Source organism: Sparus aurata, chromosome 7 (genome assembly GCF_900880675.1).
Source record: "Sparus aurata chromosome 7, fSpaAur1.1, whole genome shotgun sequence".
Lineage (NCBI taxonomy): Eukaryota > Metazoa > Chordata > Actinopteri > Spariformes > Sparidae > Sparus > Sparus aurata.
Window position 1 is genome coordinate 32,350,514 of NC_044193.1, and position 22,007 is coordinate 32,372,520.

Consider the following 22,007-nt stretch of genomic DNA (forward strand, 5'->3'; position numbering starts at 1 on the left):
CAGCCAGCGAAGATTTTGCCTTAACAATGGGTGTAAACATGGTGCTGCGCAAGTAGTGACAAGCAATAGTAGTCTGTCCTTTATTGTGTTTAAATGTCTGTTCTTAATCGTCACACAGACTTTGCTGGCTGTGGCTCAGTGTTTTTTTTACCCTGCCACTCCTACACAGGCAGGATTCAGCACGCTCAGGGATTTTTATTTAGTATGAGAGATCAACATCGGCCACTGAAGCACTTCGACTTAGTTATAGATGACTACTTAAAGGTTGTATTTGTAAAAAAGGTTGATTTTTGAATGTCAGTTCCAACACATCAAAACTGGTGACCGACCTGGCACACAGTCCCAAAGCATCAGTATTTGACGAGTACAGAATGAGACTCAAAAATCATCTTTTCTTACAAGCCTTGAACAGCAGGCGTCTCTCATCACTGGATATACAAGGGATAAAAAACTGAAAGTGTGGACAGCTGGCTCAAGTTTGTAATTGTCCTCCGCATACCACTCCACTCACTACTGCTCTGCAATGCCAAGTTCATCAGGAACAAGATCAACGTGATCCATGGAAATGTCACACCAGTAGAAATTCAGAGACACGTGTATTATGGCTTTCACCGAGACCTGGCTGCAGACTTGGAGACTAACATACCTCTAAGTGGTTTTTGGTGCACCGGTGACTCTGCACAGATATGCTGACATCACAGGAATATTCCAAGGTGAAGGTGTTTTCCTGTTTGTCAATCAGAAATGGTACAACCGTCGGAGAGACTGTGTGCACTACAAACATTGAGCTACTTTCTGTATCTGTGTCAAAGTTAATTTTATGCTCAAAGTCACAAAATTAAAGATGCTGCTAATATGGAGTAATGATTTATGACTAAAGTAGAATGTGGGAGTCGTCCGTCATCCTCCAGAAGGGGTTCTAAAAGCAGCGTGGCACCTTTAAGAAACAGGGCAGTGTGTGTGTGAGTGGTTGAGCAAGAAATCGACCATTAGACAGGAGGGAGGCTTTAATGTTCATTATTTGTCAACCATAATCTAAACCAAAGGCTTTTTGTCACCTGACCACAACTATATCCCATCCAACCCATCTTTCACATGCCTCAACAGGCAGGAACGTGCACACATAAGGCCCATGGGGTGCTTGAGCCCCTGCCCTTTTTGCCTCGTATTAAAAAGTGCCCTTTTTGCCTCATGAAGTGCCCTTTGTGTGTGTTTTTTTAATTGCATTCACACTATTGTTCTTCTGGAATTTAATAAAGTTATTATTCATGATTCCCTATGTTTTTTGGCACCTATCTTCTCCTACAAATCTTGAGCTATTGAAACCATTCAAAAATCAAAATGTTCAGCTTTTTTTTTTCATTCTGCTATAACTTGAGCATACGTTCAGCTATAGAAACCATTCAACTATTAAAATGTTCAGCTTTTTCAGCTTTTCAACTTTTTCAGAAATTCAGCTTTTTCCCAAAAAATTGAATCAAATGGGAAAAGCTTCAAATCCTCTTCAAAACTCATCAACTTTCAACCTCATCTTGTTCCTCATACGCTGAGCTAGAGACACCATTCAAACTTTAAAACAGTCTCAAGACCTTGAACTATTGGCGATGTATTCAGTTTTTAAAATTCTTGTACGGTTTTGAAATGGTCGCAGTTTTAGTTTTAAGAACTTTTAGCTCTTCTCATTTTATAATGTGTGTGTATTGCGTCAGCTAGAGTGCGTGACATCATCGCTAGAGTGGAGAGCAGTTTTGAAGAATGGGAGAAGAAATTGTCTTCAGCTTGATTTTGAATCCACATCTTTTACTTGACATAGACAATATATGCATAGAAATGTAGAAAATCTTGTTGGGTGTCAGCTGATGGTCTTATTTCAGATGTAGGATTCACGGTTTTGGATTTAGAAGCCCGAGAGCGACAAGAAGTCATTGCCCTCCCCCATAAGCCGCAATGTTAATTTTGAGGCTAAATTTCCAGAGGATCGCAGACGGTACCTGTTTTGTCTCTCGCTCCTGTGCCCTCATTTCCCACTCGACAGAAATAAAAACGACATGAGCGAGTTCAGCCATGTCTCCTGTCACTCAACGTCTAAATATTTCGGCAATAACTATTACAGTTCTTTCAAAAATCGCAGGGGTTTCGGAGGCGTTTTCCCATTCATTCTTATGGGGACATTTTGATCTCTGTCTCTCTTACTTCTCCAGCGTGTGTATCTGAAGAATGCGTGTGTATTGCGTGAGCCAGAGTGCGTGACATCATCGCTACAGTGTAGAGCAGCTGGAAAATCTGGAGAAAGAATTCTCTTCAGCTGGATTTGGATTCCACATCTTTTACTTGACATAGACAATATATACATAGAAATGTAGGAAATCTTGTTGGCTTGCTCCATGGTTGCTCCTGCTCCAGCGTATGTGCGGCCATTTTAAGCTCTTTCACCCTTTGACTTTTTTACATTTTCATCCTTTTTTCACCTTTTTAACCTCTTCCAGCCCTCTTACTCTACACTTTTTCATATTTTTTTCACCTTTTTAACCTCTTCCAGCCCTCTTACTCTACAGCTTTTCATATGTTTTCACCTTTTTAACCTATTCCAGTCCTCTTACTCTACAGCTTTTCATATTTTTTCACCTTTTTAACCTCTTCCAGCCCTCTTACTCTACAGCTTTTCATCCTTTTTCACGTTTTTAAACTTTTTCGGTCCTCTTAAAATACAGCTTTTCATCCTTTTTTCACCTATTTAAGCTCTTTCAGCCTATAACTTTTCACCTTTTTAGCCTTCTTTCACCATTTCAACATCTTCCTGCCATCTTAATCTACAGCTTTTCGCCTTTTATTCAACATTCTTATAGTTTTGTGCATTTTCGGCAGCACATTCAGCAGATTTCCCAAATCGCTTCGGCCTTCAGCATTCACACTGTATTTTCGCAGGAAATGCAATTTTTCTAGTGAATAAATACATTCCTGTTGTGCATAGGGATGTGAAAAAACGGCGGTTTAAAAACACCAAGGTAATCTACCTTACGTATTTCGTACGTAATATGGTGTTGTGTGTTGAGCCTGTAAAGCTGCTTCTCTATCTGCTGCGGCTCTGCTCTGTCTCTCACAGAGGGACGAGAGAGAGAGAGAGAGAGAGAGAGAGAAGCCGCTGCCTCATCAGAACTCCACCACACATATAGATGAGGTGTGACAGTGGAGCGACTTGAACCTTTGTGAGTTATAAATCCATTAACATAACTTCCTTGTGGGGGCTAACAAGTCGCCTTCCACTTATTCAACATGCTTAAATATGAGTCATATTTCAGAAAAGCACCCATTTGTGTGTGTTAAGCTAATTGCTTGTTAATGAGAGTTAAGAATAATCTAATATGACAGCTGTCTGTGTTTTGTCACATTTTAAAATGTGTAGCCTGTATTACTAGTTTGCACTTGGCTTCCAATAAATAGCCAAATAATAAACCAGTGTTTTATTGCTTTTTAAGAATTGCAGCTGAATTGCATGTCTTCCAAACCTCAGTATTATGATAATGTGAATAAAATCATGTTGACAATAATTTGTTCACACAAAAGAAATGGCAATTGTGTTTCACTCACAGCTACACAGGATACACAGCTAGTAGTTAACTTTCTATAAGTATTTTGTTTATTAATTTTACATTAATTAATCTACATATTGTCTTATTAAGGCCTGAAAAAAAAATGTCTGGCGCGCACATACTGCCCTTTTCTGACTTTTAGCCCCTGTCCCTCTATAATCATGTGCACATCAACAGGCAGTGTTGGGGAAGCTACTTTGCAAGCGTATATTGTAAAACTGCATGTAGTTCAGCCTGGCAGTAGTTTGAACAAACTACATTTCTGCCCCTAGAGAAATGCAGTTTGTAAAACTACTGCTAAAAAAAGTAGCTTCAGCAACTACTTATACTTATTATACTCATTTAACTCAGCGTTAAATAAATCAACATATGGTTTATATGAAAAAAATATATAATAGCCTGCAAAAAATTCACATGCCAGCAGAAATATGCCTCTCAACTCAAGTTTTATTTTTTAAAGAACAAAAGCTGACATTTTTGGTCAACATTAGTGATGGGAACGGCAGTTCCTTTCACTGTACTGAATCTCTCGAATCTGTTCATTAAAATGATTCATTCAAAAGATTAATTCAAAAGATTCATTCAAAAGATTCGTTCAAATGATTAGTTCAAATGATTAGTTCAAATGATTAGTTCAAATGATTAGTTCACCGAATCGTTCAGTGCTCTCCAACTCCCTGAACTGATAAGCAGCCAAACGATCCGTCATTCAGTTCATGATTCAGCCCTGAGGTTCACGTTCACTTACTGAGGGACGGTGCGTTCAAAGACTATAGTACACAATCAGTCGCAGGAGACGCAGCGCTGCTTTGAGTGGTATACATGCACTAAAATTATTACACGGTGAAAGTGTCCTCTGTGCACAGTAAAATCACTTAACATGATGCTACACGGATGTTAGCAACACAGCGCTAATTTTAGCAGTACGGTTACTGAACGTGAATCAACTCCTCTGCCCTAAGTGAGTGACTGACACAGCGCCACTTTCAGCACAGTACGTGCTGTTCGCGAACGACCTGTTGAGGACGTGAATCACGTTCGCGCTGTCACTGAATCATCGTGAACGTGAGTGACGGCGTGAATCACATTCGCATTCAATGAACGACCTGCTGAGAATCACGTTCGCTAACGTGAGAGACTTTTAATGTGCAGTAAAATCACTTAACATGATGCTACACGGATGTTAGCAACACAGCGCTAATTTTAGCAGTACGGTTACTGAATGTGAATCAACTCCTCTGCCCTGAGTGAGTGAGTGAGTGACACAGCACCACTTTCAGCACAGTACGTGAACGAGAATCATGTCCTCAGCGACAGTTCTCTGTGTGCAGAAGGTTCGCGAATCATGAACGAATCACAGCGCGAACGTGAATCACGTACTCTCAGTTCTCTGTGTGAGTCACGGCAGTCCCACTCCCAGCCGGCATGCTTGCGGCTGAGCTCAACTGAACTGAGAAAGGAACGAATCAGTTCATGAAGTGATTCCGTTCACTTCGTTCACTCAAAAGATTTTTTTTATTAAAAAAAAAAATATTTCATGTTATTCAATTGAGTAGTTAAACTACAAAACTGATCCAAAAAGTAGTTGAAATACTTGACGCAGCACAAAATATGAATGTAGTAACATGCCTTATGTGCATGTATGTAACTACCAGCAAGTTACAGCAAATGTAGTCAAGCTATGTAGTTCAACTACATGTCAACAGGACTCAGAAAACAGAAAAAAACCTTTGCTATTTCAATAACAAACTAACATGTAAACTAAAATGTTTCAAAATGAAAATGTCCAATTAAAGGTTCCAAACCCTTTCTGTGGCACAGTGCAATAATCAGTCCTGTTACTTTCTCCTTACATGTGAATGACACTGTGGCATCAGTTCTGGATGTAATGCAGGAAGCGCTCTGTGATGGGCCCTCTCAGTCTGCTGGTCCCTTTGTTCTGTCTATACTCCCTGCACTGCATCTCACTGACGTGTTGAGACTGGAGGATTAACTAATGTATATGAGCTGTGTCCTGAAGCTTTGATGATCACAGTGGGGCTGATATGTCGATGTGCAAGTTAATAAACTCACTGCAGGGGAGCATACAGGTTCCCATCTTTTGCTCACATGGTTTGTGCATGAATGATACTCAGCTTTTATATTACAGACTGGACTCCACACTGAGGTTAAGACTATGTGGGAGGCACATGTGTAACATACAGAATGACAATGTAATGGTGTCATTGCTTCATCTTGCTGTATGTTACAGAAATAAAAATAGTTACGCAGACATTTTAAAGTTTTGCTGATATATTGGCTTTATGTACTAGGAGATTTTATGGGAGGGGTTGTATAGCCCTAACCCTGTAGTTAAAACTACTCTATTTATATATATAAAATGAATAAATAAATACATAACAAATACATAAACAAATACATGAACTCAAAATAACTAATAATATAAACTAAACTGATTAAGGCCTTTCCCGTTTCGACAACCTCTGAAAGATTTAAGATTGGGCTAATAGATAAACTAAAAATACTAACCTTGATTGATATCGTAAATTCTGTTAAATATTTGCTATCAGTCAAATTACTAATACAAGCCCGATAAATAAAAATAAACAATCATGGGAACACAAGCAAAAGACCCATCACAAACATACTTCAGTCTGAAAAGAACACCTGGTGCTACAGTTACTCTTTACTGCTGCAGGTGTGTGCTTTGTGCTAACTGTTTCAGCCCTGCTTAGAGGCTGTGTCTTGTGAGCATAATGCATTGTCATTGCAACCATATCCAACTACCCCATGTGTCACTCACATGTAAGAGAACATCTAAAATTCCTGTAATGCCATCCTTGTGCAATTAGCTCACTAATAGTTTTAACAGTACATCTGCCTATCCCTGTGAAAGACTGCAGTCATGTGCAATGAGTGCAAACCCGTTTCACAGTTTGAATGGAGCTTCTATCTGAAAGTATGAATGAGTATATGAGCTCTGAATATGCTTGAAAAAGTGTGAAAATTGAGGATTTCTGAAGATTCCGTCATCTGCTTGAATGGGAAAAAAAGGCTGAAAAACGCCAAATATCTCTGAAATTATAAATGATATCAAGTAGAAAAATAGACGCGGTCGATTCCTAATTGAAACGAATACTCTGTGTTTGAATGGAGTGAATCCGTTGATAAATGTTGAAGGAGTTGAGGGCCAAACTTTCTGACCCGGAAGATATAATGTTAAAACAGAAGAACATGTTGTGAATGCCTCCTGCCTCCTGCATTCACAACCAATCATTTCAACAACCAATGGTGGTAATTTTGTCATTAAAAAGTCTGTTCCTCCAGGAATGAAATGAGATGTGAGACAGCGCTGAGGAAATATGATTTGAGGCTCTGATATCTTTTACATTTAAAAAGGTGTTTATGAAATCTTTGCTTCACATGTTCATAGGCATGGGTGAGAGTTTACTTATAGGTGTGCACATTCTGCTGTCAAGTTTGTTTTTAGAGATCATAACTTTTCTGTAGGGGGTTGCACAGTCCCCACTTTGTAAATGAGAGACCAGAACCCAGCTCACATTCCACTTCCAGCACAGAACACCACTGAACTAACAGCACATTTTAGAATCAGAATCAGATCATTTATGTAATATATATAATCTGTCAGACACATAATTAATAAACAACACAATTGTAAAAAGCTTTATATACAGTACATCATGTCAACAGTCCCAACTTAATATATTACAAATCCATGTTATGTGTGTGACTTTAGGTAGCAGTATTATCTAACAAATGATGAAATTGCTGAGAAAAAGGGACTGGCATCCATACTATAGATTATTCAACGCTCACATGATGATGCAGTCTTTTTTTTTGAAGAGATAAGAAATCAAGCAGTTAAAAGCAGTGCTGTTGCTGTTGTTGTCACTTTACTATTCACACAAACATTAAATTACCGGCTTGTACACAATCCATTTACCCAGACCAAACAGAGGGTCATTTCCACAGACAGCCAATAAGTGCTTCCACATCCCTGAACTCCATTTCCCGTTGAACTTTACATTACCTGCCCTGGCAAAAGGCCCGAGCTGAGGCCCTTGTTTAGCCTTGTCTCTGTTCTGCTTGGGTCCAGATGCTGCTGAGACAGAGAAGGCCTCTGTTACTGTAGGAAAGTCCTGGTTTTGGGGCCATGCTCCCCCTCATCTTTACCAGAAAATGAAAAGTGCAAAACTCCACACCTGGACAACCTAATTACAGCCAGACCCCCTTTAAAACCCCAACTCAGTCTCCCACTTTGAATGAAACTGCATAAACTGCACAGTTTTGGTTACACAGAAGTATGACTGTACAGAGAAAAAAAAGGACTCTATTTTCTGTGGAGTTCCACTCGTGTGTAATTGAACATGAATTCTACCTAATTACTGAGCGTTAAAAATCATTTATTGACTAAGACTGTAACTGAAAAATATTGTTCTCCTTCAGTGCCAAGCCTTCACCTTAAGTATCTCACTTAACATTCCCCTTAGTTTAGTGACCTTGAATTACCCAATATTAGTGACATGAAAAAGTGCATGGCTTGGAGGTTGAAAACACTCCGAATTGCTTTGAAAGGCGACCCCCTGTGAATATCCACAGGGCATCGCAGGCCTTATGTGCATGTATGTTCTTGTACGCCTGAATGTTCCCTCCCCCCACTGGCAGCTACAATTTTGAATTCCCGACCAGAGGCTTTTTAAGAGCATGACAGCCCCAGCAGGCAAGATGAAAGTAGTGATTTTTTTCCTCCCTCCATAATTCTAGCCTTTTTCGTCCACTATATGTCATTACAGGGAGCTGCATCTAGTTATTTGTGTCCTGTGGCCGGATACATGTGCACAGAGGGATCCAATTTGTGTGGGAGGCGTATCAAGACAAAGAGAGCGACTGATTTCAGATCAGTGAGCCTGCAACCTTTCAAGATCAAATCCTGTGCCCCTTTGTTTAAAATGCAACACATAAGCATTCAAATTGCTAAAAAATACTATACCTTTGTTACAATTTTTTATTAACAAGTTTTGCAATGGTGTTATCCCAAATGTTTCCAACCATATTCAAACAGAGGAATCAGAGAAATTGTGAACAAGACCAAAGGTAACAATTTAAGCTTTAAAACACTACTGTCTGTGAACATTTGTTTCAAAGTCACATGAGATTTTTCATCATCAGTGGTGTTTGTTTAATGGCGTGATCACCACCAGAGAAGCAAATTTGGTTGCAGGACCAATTGTGTTAATTTGCCTTATTGTTTGTGGCAAATAAACTCATGCAAATAATTCTGCGATGAACTCATTTGAATAATGTGAGGAGAAATCTGCATCTCTTTATGCGTGAACACAGATAGCTTTTTGGCTTAAGCTAACTTGGTAGCTTCCAGTTAGGTGGGCATGTTTAACTTATGAGGCTAGCTTCAGCTCGAGCTACACACAACCTCTTTGCCCATTTTTGATTAGGTTGGAGTAAGGCAGAGTCAGGCAGATATTGGATTAGGCTTGATTTAATTAAAGGGGACTGTTGGGCCTTGGCAGAGGTATGCACTCTACTGAGTGGCATTCAAGTTAGCCATTTCTTCAATCCCATTGTAGAGGGGATAATTGTCAAAAGGGCTGGAGATGTCAGGGTCTGAGCAGAAAATTTCTGCCTTGGGGACCTCTTATTTCTCGAGAAAAATAAGAGGTCCATGGGTAAAGCTAAAGGTTGTTTTTAACTGTAAAAAAAATTAACTAGCAGAGTGGACTTTAAAAAGTGCAAGAAACAGGCAGAAATAATACATATGGATGTGAGTGAGCATCAGTGAGAGAAGGGAGGCTTGAGGTTGGAAGCTGGATAGCAGATGGAGAGAGAGGAAGACCTGAGATGAAGGAGAATGAGTTTAGTGATCAAGGTTCATTCTGGCCACATTTGATGGACTTACAAAATGTGGGTCAATCTCCAGTCGAAGCCAGTCTTATGTCTTGACAGTCAGTCAAAGGTGCAGAACTTCTTCTACTCATTTCCTTTCATTGCTTATGTAGTGAACCACAGTGAGGTGTTTTGAACGCAACCCAGGTAGTCGGCAAAACTCCTCCCTTAGCTCCTCCCTCTGCCCAGGTGCAGTATAAAACTCCTCAGCTGGCTAGTGATGGGAACGGCAGTTCTTTTTACTGTACTGAATCTCTAGAATCCATTCATTAAAATGATTAGTTCAAAAGATTCGTTCACCGAATCGTTCAGTGCTCTCCAACTCCCTGAACTGATAAGCATCCAAACGATCCGTCATTCAGTTCATGATTCAGCCCTGAGGTTCACGTTCACTTACTGAGGTGCGTTCACGGACTATAGTACACAATCATTTGCGGGAGACGCAGCGCTGCTTTGAGTGGTATACATGCACTAAAATTATTACATGGTGAAAGTGTCCTCTGTGCACAGTAAAATCACTTAACATGATGCTACACGGATGTTAGCAACACAGCGCTAATTTTAGCAGTGCGGTTACTGAACGTGAATCAAAGCCTCTGCCTTGAGTGAGTGACTGACTGACACAGCGCCACTTTCGGCACAGTACGTAAACGAGAATCACGTCCTCAGCTACGCGAATCATGAGTGAGTGACAGCGCGAACGTGATTCACGTCCTGGCGCCCCCCGTTCGCGAACGACCTGTTGAGGACGTGAATCATGTCGCGCTGTCACTGAATCAGCGTGAACGTGAAACACGTTCGCAAACGTGAGTGACGGCGCAAACGTGATTCACGTCCTAAACAGGTCGTATTCTTTTACCCATTTTCCTTTTGGACCAGCTTTTTCATTTGTTTTGGCCTTATTTGCCCATTTTGCTCATTTTGTATGGTTTTGATTAGTTTTCTTGGTCCAGATTAAGTTTGCTCACTTTGAATACATTTGCTATCTTTGAGCAAGGACGTAGAATTGGGTAGGGACGTTAGGGACACGTCCCTACCAATATTCAGCCGCTACTGTGTACTCACTATCAATACAACCGCTGTCCGTAGTGTTTAGTCAATGATTGTGGCACACAAAGGGTTAAATGTCGGTTTCTGCTAGAACTCCCGCCTCTAACCTAAATATCGCTCCCTGATCAGCTGCCGGTTTCTCGCTCACCTACATGTGATTGGCTGTCCCCGCTGTCACTCCTTCTGCTTCTACAGAAGGAGCTACATGCAACCTGCTAGTTGGACTGGACGAGAGGCAGTGCATGTTATCTGCAACTGCGAGTGTAAGTTGTCAACATGTTCGGCATTTGTTCTTTCTGGGTCACGTCAGCTAGACGGATTTTAATATCAGTGGTGTCATTTACATTTGTTTGTGTATGTTTGCTGTCATGTACGTGTGCATGCGTGTGTGCTGTACAGAATTTGAAGGATGTCAAAGAAAAGAAAACTGGATATAAGAGACTTCTTTAGGAGTCAAAGTGTAAGTTACTTCAAGGGTGTATAGGTAGAGGCTCAACAATACAGATATTGAATAAAAGTAATATAATATAGTAATAAGTAATATAAAATATTTAATGCCAAAGAGATACACTTTTTTAAAGTTATTTTTAATTCTTATTTTCATGTATTTGTGTAGAAGTGAGCAATGGTTTAAAAACACAAATGAAGAAACTTTGTGGTGGAAATACAATAAAACCTCACATTCTAGATGATCATTTTATAATAAAATTTAATTAAAATTAGGTGATATTAATATTTAGTAAAAGCCTTTTTGCTCAGGCAATAACTGTACCATCAAGCTCTATGATCATTGTATCCCTAATGTATCTGTTCATATGTCATGCATCAGCATATTTTTGTAAGGTGACAGACAGCAGAGAGGCTGGAGGAGATGGAGGAGGAGAGGCTGGAGGAGATGGAGGAAGAAAGGCTCGAGGAGATGGGGGAAGAGAGGCCAGAGAGGGTAGAGGAAGAGAGGCAGGAGGAGGTAGCGAAGGAGAGGCTGGAGCAGATGAAGGAAGAGAGGCTCAAGGAGATGGAGGAAGAGAGGACAGAGAGACAGGAGGAGATAGAGGAGAAGCTGAAAGAGAGGCTGGAAATTCACAGGTGAGGTTAAAATTTATGATGGATATGTTAGTCGTGAGATTCAGCACTGTGACAAATGTTAGTGTGATGATGATCTGAAGAGCAATGCTTAACCCATGTGGCTTTAAAACTCCGAAGTTGCCTCCTTGTCTTTCATTAGTTGCTTTAACCTATAACATCTGCATGACATGAAATTATGATTGCTAATGTAAAAAAACGTCAACTTTCAAGAGTGCTGCCTTGGAGCACTTTTGTGTCCCCACCAATCTCAAACCTACTCCCTTGTCTTTGAGTGTGTGTTTTGAGATTGTTTAATTATCACTTGGGTTGTTGTTTTCCTTTGTTTCAGGAAGTGCCCTTTTTGTTTTTCAGTGCGGCCTGGGTGTCCTCAGTTGGGAGGCTAGGCACTGTGCTGGAACCTCACTCCTGTTGCATGCAAGTAGGCACTGGGGCTCTTTTAGTGCATGTTTTGTTGTGTTTGTAGTGTTAGACAGACTAGTGAGACGGGGTACTTTTCCAGTCTGCCCCCACTGAGGCCCCAGCCCACTGACTTTAGTTTATACCTATTTCATTAGTTTTAATATAACAGTTGGCTTTTACATTGTGTTCTGTTAATAAAATATATTCTTGTACTCATCCTGCCAACAGTTCGTTTTACTTTTTAGGTTTCCTTTACAGCATCATGAATAAAAACATTTGTTCTATTTATCTACTCTCTGCCTCATCAGTCTCGACTCTGTGCCCTTTATTGAATTTGGTTTTCATATCCTGGGGTGCAAGCCCCCAGGTGGGGTTGTTGGTCCCTAAGTACTTTCCCTCAGTTATCTTTATTTCCCTCCTTATTTACACTTAAACTACGCTCCTTGCCACACTTGAAATGAAAAAAGGGAAATCTTGTGTTTTTCTGAGCTGCTTGTTTGATCAATAATGTGTAGGCGACATCCATCCTCTGTGAGCCAAATTTAAAGATGAAACAGTCATTTACCCAAGGCTAAGCCTACATTATTTGTAAGAATAGAAATAACACACTATAAACTACATTATCTACTTCTATAAATATACAGTAAGAGTAGTGTGGCTGTTGAAGCTTACATGGTTTATTCATGCATGACAAATCACTTTGTGTAGATTTTTTTTTATATATAAATGTTGAAAGTGTTAAACTCTGAGGTGTCAGGCACGTGACGGCAGTTATTTACTTGCATATGACATTTGTCTTTGCAAATGTCATATGCACATTTGTGCTGTACATTTGTGAAAACATGCAACTCAATGACTTGTTCCCAGTTGTTGCTTTTTGTGGATTACATATGGTGAAACAAGAGTTCATGGCCCGTATTCATAAAGACTTTTATCTTAACGTTAGTACTCATCGGACTAAAAGTTTTTATGTAGGAGTCGTTTCTTAAAAGTAATTCACAAAGCCACTGAGACCTACTTTTAGTTATGAAAACAGTGAACTCCTAAACTAGAAGTAACTCTCTGTTGCTATGGATGATGTCATTTTATAAGGAAGCACTTGGAAGCGGTGACAGCGGTGATTGGTTGAGTGACAGGGCAGCCCATTGAAGTCATTTAGGCTACGCAATGCATGAAGTGAAAATAAGGAAGTTGCCTACGAGCCCATGGCAAAGCCTATGAAAAGATATTGGATAAAGAAATGTATTTGAGGAGAATTAAGTGCCCCCCCCCCCCCCCAAATAAAAACGCTTCAGACAAAAATGACAAACTAGAAGACTGCGATGAAAAACGTGAATTGTCAATAAAAGCAGCATTTGCTCGAAAAGCTGCGTCAAACCACTCTCCGTTAAAATTCGGGAATCGTGTGTTGATCGGGGCCATTTCGCAACAATGTCCAGTATATTGTAACATGCGTCAAAGACAAAATGTGTATTGATGGAACACAACTTTTTCCGATTGACAAAAGCCCTATTCGCACGGGACTAGTATATCCCAGGGACCTCCAGTAATTTGTAATAATTGCGGAGGTCGTCTGTGATCTTAATCCCGTCCGAATCTGCCATGTCCGTAATTTGTAAAGTAAAAATTCCACTGCAAATTACCTACCATATTTCACCAAATGACCAGAGGTCATTTGATAATATTAGTCACGTGCGAATCGGCATCTCTGTGATTTGGGGTCGTTTTTTGTTTTTAAGGTTTTTTGTTTTTTCCACACCTTTTTTCTGCCTTTTTCCCGGTCGAGAATTATGGAGGCTGCATTGGGAATTATAAATGAAAGTTTTGACAGCATTTTTTTGTGCAAATTCAGGAGGCTCATCAGAAGAGCGAAATCTCGAAAGATGATTAGATGGATTACATGCAAGGCAGCATGCGGTAAGGAACATTTTTCCATCTTTCAACAGGCTCACCAGTTATTATATTAAAAATATCCATATCTAACCGTTGTGCTGCTCCAGCAAGGGCTCCGGTGCGATCAACCCGGGGGATAATGTCAGTAAATTCGAGTTAAAACACAGACTTTGCTTATCCTTTGCGAATGCGCTGCATGAAACACAGACGTGGTGGGATAATTTCTACATCACTTGAGGTCCCCAGGTAATACTAGTCCCGTGCGAAGAGCTGCATTTTCCCCGTAGCCAAATACCGGAGTGTTGCCAAACATTTTAACTATGGCGTTATTGGATGGTTTCGGTTGGTTGGGAACGTTATTGCGTCCCTCACCAACTCAACCACAACTTCAATCCCTTCGCGGCCCATCCAACATTGCTTTAATAATTCCCTGTCATTTAGCGTCTCCAAAACATTCGGCTGTGACCAGGGGTCCGTTTCACAAAGCAGGTTCAACAAACTCTGAGTCTAACCCTGAACTCTGAGTTGATCTACTCTGAGATAGGAAACTCTGAGTTTTCGGTTCCAGAACAGCAGATATGAGTTAGTTTGATCAACTCGGAGTAGTTTCACCTGGAGTTAAGCGCGTGCACCACAAGTATAAAAAGACAGCATCAATGGAGCCCTGATTCGACAGGTCACCATGGCAACGGGATAGAGGAGGGCTACGTTTTTCACCCCGCTGGAATTGGAAATATTAATGCGCTCAAACGGTGAGTTTGAGGGGGAGAAGCGCACTTGGCAGCAACTTAAGATAAAACATAAAAACATTAGACCTCGGCATAATCTCATGGGGGTACCTCATTTTGATCATGTTTTACATTGTAAAGTAAATATTAAGTGGCTGTTTGACTGTACAGTTGTTTTATCCCCAACATAATGCTGCTTTCACACACATAAATGTCTTCTCATCCATATCATGTTCTGTTAAATAATTAAGCCTATTTAAACTAACACAGACTTCTACTCAGCCAAGAGAAAGAAAGCAGATGCCTGTAAAACGGGTGGTGGCCCAGCACCACCACCTCTAACGGAGGCAGAGGAGCTGAAAATGATAAAGATGGGTAGTAGCCGTTTCAGGGCGAGGCACACTTTTCTGACCGCTCTGCATACAGTTGCCTTGCTCAAGTGCTCTGCATCTCTGATGTTGTATAAAAAACTCCCATTTGCAAAAAAAAACGCAGCGCAACACACAATATCTGCTGGGATGTGAGAGCATGACTTTGGTAGGTAATGTTGGAAATGTAAGGACGGATTAGGTTGTGTATGTAAATGATGGACTGTGACGTGAAACGGTACCGCTCAAAAAGATAATTGTCTGAAAATGCAAGAACATCTATGTAATCTGATAATCATCTCCCGACGCATATTTAATTCTCTGTGCAGTAATGCTGCACCTTCATCCACGGGATCATTATCAAAAGGACATGCCATGGTAGTGAAAATAGTCGCCACCTAATATAACTTCTAATGTAGGCCTACTGACTGATGTTTGTAATGATTTTCTCAAAAGACAGACAGCAGAACTATACTACGCCAAAACTCGCCTGCTGACTGAATGAATGAGGAAATCAAATACCGTGTGTGGCTGAAAGAGGGCGGAGACAGAGAGAAACTCGAGGTTTGTTGAGAAAAACCTGGTCCCGACCAGGTTAGGTTCAAAGAGTATGTTACCATGGTGACTGACCGAGAGCTTAAGTTACCTCCTCTGTGAAACAGGCTAGAGTTACCCCTCTTTCTCTGGTTTGAGTTACCTCCCTTTGTGAAACGGAAAACTCAGAGTTTCCCTCATTTCAGGGTTAACAGACTCAGAGTTTTCACTAAACCTGCTTTGTGAAACGGACCCCAGGTCTTAGCGAGTTAGGAGTCCTCTGGACTACTTCTAAGGTCTCCGAGACTTAGGTGCTACTTTTAGGCATAAAATGTTTTGTGAATAACTCTTATTTTCAAAAATTAGAAGTCCTAAAGTTATGACTGACACGCCCATTATTTTTAGGAGTTGCTCCTAAATTTGCCTGTTAGGAGCTTCTTTTAGCCTTAAGGTTCTTTGTGAATACAGGCCCAGATACTTTACTTAAAGGGACAGGGGGGCTATGAGGTTAGCATGCTAACTTCATTCATCATCTCTCTAAGACGGGGGTTCTCTACCTTTTGCAAGCTGGGCCCCCCCAAAGCTGGTTCATTGCAGTTGGGGCCCCCCCTCCTCCCTTCTGTGGTTAAATTGTGTCGAGTTAACAAAGATGATGAAAATGTTGGCACCGTGAGTGAAGGGATGTTTGCCGGGAGAGACTTCCCGTCTGATAAGCTGTTGATGTGTGTTGAAAATAAAAGGTGATTGTTTGACGAGGGCTTGCCAAACTTAACTCTTCCTGCTCCTTATTGCTGCACTGTTACAATAATTAGTCGGTATATCCTTAGAGCCCGCATGACTTGTTTAGAGATGCCTTTCTGGTTTGCAGGGCTTCATGCCGTTGTTTGCCAGCACCTCGGCACACACGACACACTGAGGTCTCAGATCAGCCGTGACTGTAAACCCAAACTGCAGGTATGCTTCATCGTACCATTTACAGTCAGGATGCGGAGTGCTGTGTGTCTCCTCTCTGCTCTGACTGCAGGCCGGGACTGCTGTGCGAGGCTACTGAGAGACTGACCGCCTGTGAGTGATTTTGGACAGGGGAGGGACTCAGGGCAGTTCCCGCTGCTTGTTGAGCACAGTAACTGCAGAGTGATACGTGCTTTCAAGTCAGAGTCTCCAAACACCACAAAAGTCTCCAATAACATCAGTAAAAGTCACTAGATTTGTTGCTAGTCACTTTTGACAAAAAAAGGTGCCAGGAGGATGATTTGTTTGTGTGTTATAATAGTCCAACCACTTGCATTTCGACATGGTGGAATCTTCGTGTTTTTTGTTTCTTTTTTTCAGATTTGTTTTCTTTCCTCCCATCCTGTAGCCTACTCACACCCCCCTGAGAGAGTGTCCGCACCCCCCCAGGGGGGCGGGCCCAACCGGTTGAGAACCACTGCTCTAAGATAATGTATAAACATGGCATCAAAACTGTTATTTCTTCACACTAAGTTGATAATATTAGCATACATTTTTTTGTAAATAATTTTTTTTGAAATAAAACTAGTTGTTAGTATGAAATAACCCTATTCAGATTTAACACATTTTGGAGCCCCCAAGGCTTCAAAAGATGTTTGTGAATACAAGTTAATTTCCTCTTACCATTTTATCAGGACTGTTGATACTAGACAAGTTATAACTTCATCATTTGTTTTCATACATGGTGACACAAGTAGGTCTTATCAGCAACCTATAACTCTATACACCTGTTTTTGCAATGATTAATGCATCATATTTTATTTATTATTTATTTATGTTCATTGTAGGATTTGTATGTAAAATTAAAGTGATGAGTAACAGTATATGTTGAGTAAAATGTATTATATTTCCTCTTACTGAACCCCAAATTGCTCTTGGTGGATCTTCATACAGTTTATCAGTGTGTATCAATGGTTATAGCTTATGATGAGCAGGTGGGTTCATGTACATGAATGTTGACCTCTGTAATAAAGTGCTTTGAGTTGTTTTTGAGATGTTTACCAAGCAAACCTCAACAATAGCCACAGTGTAGAGGAAATCTTGACCTCCCGTATTCAGAAATCCATGCCTCTGAACAATGCCCAAAATATCCCCCTCTCTCTCTTTATGAATGAAATCCCTAAATGAGGATCCTATTGTTAGCAGCAGCTGAACAACCAAGCAATGCAGGCTGTATTTGGCATATCCTGTCCTGTTCCCCTGCCGAGTGGATTTTTCTGTTGCCTCGTCTCCCTGAATAGACGGGTAGATTTGCTCCAAGACACCAGAACATCCTGCCTGCACAGCAAGAATGTAAGCAGGTCCACATGTTATGTCTACCCAACCCAGCCTGATTTCATAATCTCGACTGTTCTTCAGCTGTATGTATCATGCTATGCTGGTTTGAATGCTATCGGAAAATTATTCTGTGAAATCAGAACAGTTATAAAGTCAAGATGTAAAACATGTACTGAAAGGACATTAATGACTGGAAGATTCATCTGTTTTCATTCAAATTTGGGTTTGAATATGTGTGACAAGCAGATTTGATTTTGAGAGCGATGCCAATACAGATATTAGGGAGTAAAAAGTTCCAATATTGATATACCAGCAGATGTATTAAAATGATCCCTTAAATCAAACATTTGTAACAAAGGTATGCAATGGTAGCAGGACATTTTACAGTTTAAGAATAAACTTTAGTGTCTAAAATGACAATATTAATTGCTGGAAAAATGGCCCCTGCATAGAAGCTGGCCTGTTTATGCAGGAGGAAGACACTTTATATTTGAAATCGACCAGAGAAAACAGAAAAAGGACTGTGGTATTCCCTTTAGCTCAAAAGGTAAAAAAAAAAAAACTTGTCATGGTCCTGCTATACACAAGCACCAGGGGATAATCAGTTCATTGACAGAAGTATGTCCGACTCCACCATGGTAGGTGGCGAAACTTTCCCTGGTTCTCATGTGCTCCCTGTGTTCCCCTTAGATTAATGGTTTTTGGATTACGGTTGTCCTGTTTTTGCATATCTAACAAAACTACAACTAGAATGCACTACATTGCATGGGTGATGTACTGCACCTTTTAGGGGCCGTCCAGACGAGAACGCTCTTTTGTGAAAACGCACATGTATTGCATCGTTTTGGCTGACTGTCCTAACGGATCCTGAAAACGCAGCACCTGAAAACACACTTTTTTGAAAACGGGTCTCAGGGTGGAATAATCCAAAAACCCAGCCCTCCCGTTTTCGTGTGGACAGCGAATCCGCATACTTTCCAAAACGATGACGCCATCGCCCCACCCCTCGACCTCTGAACCCCGCCACGTCTCATAACAGCAACAACAATGGCGGACTACATGCTCGTGTTTGTGCCACAGAAGATATTGAGCCTTTCTTGCAACTTACTCACCTTGTAGTTGAGTGTGAGTCGCAGCAGCAGTTTGGCCTCATTAACGGTCCACGCGAACGATTCTGGTATCCTTGCACTAGCCATTTTCATCTTCTTCTTGTTGTGTTTGGTACCTATGTCTACTGTCTCTCTGTTTACAGTGCGCAAGCTTAATGCGCATGCTCCGTCTCTTCTTCTCCGTTCTTGGTGAATGTCAAGCGCCACCTATAGGCCTGGAATATGAACTACAGCGACTACAGCAAAAAAAGACAGTTTTTGTCCGTGTGGACGGCCCCTCAGTCTCCGTTATGTGTGTTAAGAGCGTCATTATTGGCGATGCATATTTGAACAGTATAACATTGCACACGGTAAAATATTGCCACAAGGATTATCGCATGATTATATAATAACACAAGCTATTGTTACGTTTTTAAAACCTTTATTGGAGGGTCTGTGTTTGGCCATGTGTGAGTGTTTTCTGCAGGAGATCCGATGTGTGTTTGTTCAAGATACCGGTGGTTCAGTGGGACGCGCCACCTGACATTAGCGGAGCACAGAGCGGCCATTGCATCACTCAGTAAAGTGTCAAAATATATGATTAATCATGTCATGGTTAAGGTGAAGAGTTACAACGTTATGTCTTTGGTAAACACCTGTGCTCTCGGACTACATAAACTTCTGTGTGGACTGCAATGTTCCTGCTCGGACTGTTACCTGTTACGCCAATAATAAATCTTGGATCACTAAGGACATTAAGGCCATCCTTAATGAAAAGAAAAGAGCGATCAGAGATGGCAACCGTGATGAGGTGAGGAGACTGCAGGGGGTACTCAAACTTAACATCAGGGAGGCTAAAGACAAATACAAGAGAAAGCTGGAGAATAAACTCAGGCAAAACAACATGAGGGATGTGTGGAGTGGCATGCGAACCATCACCATCAGGTTCCAGAAGACTGGTAATATGGGGTTGGAGGGCTGTGTGGACCAGGCCAATGAACTGAACCTTTTTCAATAGGTTTGATACTGCGGCCCCTCTCCCACAAGACTCTGCTGCTGGCTGCCCAACAACAACTGCCACTTTATCTCCCCCTTCTCCTCCTTACAGACACCTTGTCTGCCCCCCTCCACCTCAATTCAAACCCACCTACTCCACCCCTCCCCCTTGGTCTGCATCATTTCCTCCTCAACTTGAGGACCTCACCTCTCCCCCAACTGTCCACCTCTACAGTGTTCTTCACTCCTGACCTGGTGAGAAGACAGCTGACGAAACTTCACTCCGGCAAAGCTGCAGGCCCCGACGGTGTTCTTCCCAGGGTCCTTAAAGCCTGTGCCCCCCAGCTGTGTGGAGTACTCAGTCAAGTATTCAACCTGAGCCTGCACCTCCAGAGGGTCCCTGTGATGTCCTGCCTCGTTCCTGTGCCAAAGACGCCGCGTCCCAGTGGCCCTCAGGACTACAGACCGGTGGCCCTGACATCTCACATCATGAAGACCCTGGAGAGGCTCGTCCTGGAGCAGCTAAGGCCTATGGTCAGGCCCTTCAATGATCCACTACAGTTCGCCTACCAGCCCCGCCTCGGAGTTGAGGACGGCATCATCTACCTGCTGAACAGAGTCTACACTCATCTGGACAAGCCGGCGAGCACTGTGAGAGTCATGTTCTTCTCCAGTGCTTTCAACACCATCCGTCCAGCTCTACTGGGTGAGAAGATGGCTGCCATTCCGGTTTGAGGCCCCCATCGTGTCCTGGATTGTTGATTACCTGATGGGCAGACCACAGGACGTACGCCTACAGAACTGTGTGTCTGACAGGGTGGTCAGCAACACTGGGGCCCCACAGGGGACTGTCCTCTCTCCCTTCCTCTTCACCCTATTCACCTCTGACTCTGAGTCCTGCCACCTTCAGAAGTTTTCTGATGATTCAGCAATAGTTGGCTGCATCGAGAAGGGTGATGAGAATGAATACAGGACTGTTGTGGATAACTTTGTCACTTGGAGTGGAAAAGCCTGGGGGTTTCTGTGTTGGTTGTATTTGTACAACACAGAAACCCCCAGGCTTTTCCATGTCACATTGATTATTTCAGATTGGTCAACAATTAGCTTTGCTAAGATGAATTACCATGACTTTAACATTGTCATATTCATGTGCTGTCGGTGTGAGTTTAACAAGTCTAGAAACAGAAACAAAACTGTGTGGTTTAACAAGCAGTTATGCAATGAAACTTGACCAGCAACAGCTGGGTCCAGTAACCACATGTAGCATTTCAGATGTTCTGTTCTCAGTAAAGCTGAAAAGATTTCTTTACACTGTTCTGATTTTGAAATGACTGAAAAAGACAGCTTTGTTTGTGGATGGACTGTTTTTTTTTTTATTATTTTGTTACTACTGATGAAGCCTATAGTCCCACTTGCTTCCAGTTTGTATCCACAGTAGTTAGAGCCATTTTAGCCTCAGTTTTCTTATTCCTGACCATCTCAGAAAAATCCAGTTTCTACACCCAAACCTGAGCTCTCTTGAAGGCATTTACAGATCTCAAATGTATTGGAGCATAGTTACAGATTAACATTATAAATTGGGATGAGCAAGTACACCATCCCATCAATACTCGAAACAGGCAGTGCTTAAACTCCTTCAAAGTACTTAGTGCTTATTTTAGGCCTGTAATTCATATGGGTTGTTCAGAAGTTACAATATTTCTAACTCAATATTTTCAAAGGACACTTGACTTGCAACTATTTACGATGGTGAACATTTTAATGTGACTTGTCTCAACTGTGCAATATGTTACTTCCGCTGCTAGGTGGCTCTTAATCAAAACAAACCAAAAGATGTTTGCCAAATGTGAAGGCTGAGTGGAGCGGGGACAAGAGCCACTGCCTAGCATCTTAGACCCGGCTAAAGAGTCTGGATTAGAGCCAGAACCCTCTAAAAACAACCTGGGCCAAATGTATATAACTCTGTGTATGTTCGGGTGTAGAAATCTGTGTACACACAAAAGGAAAGGTGTCAGAAGCGGTGAATGTTCAGAGCCACAGACTTTGGTGGTCTGATTTCAAGCG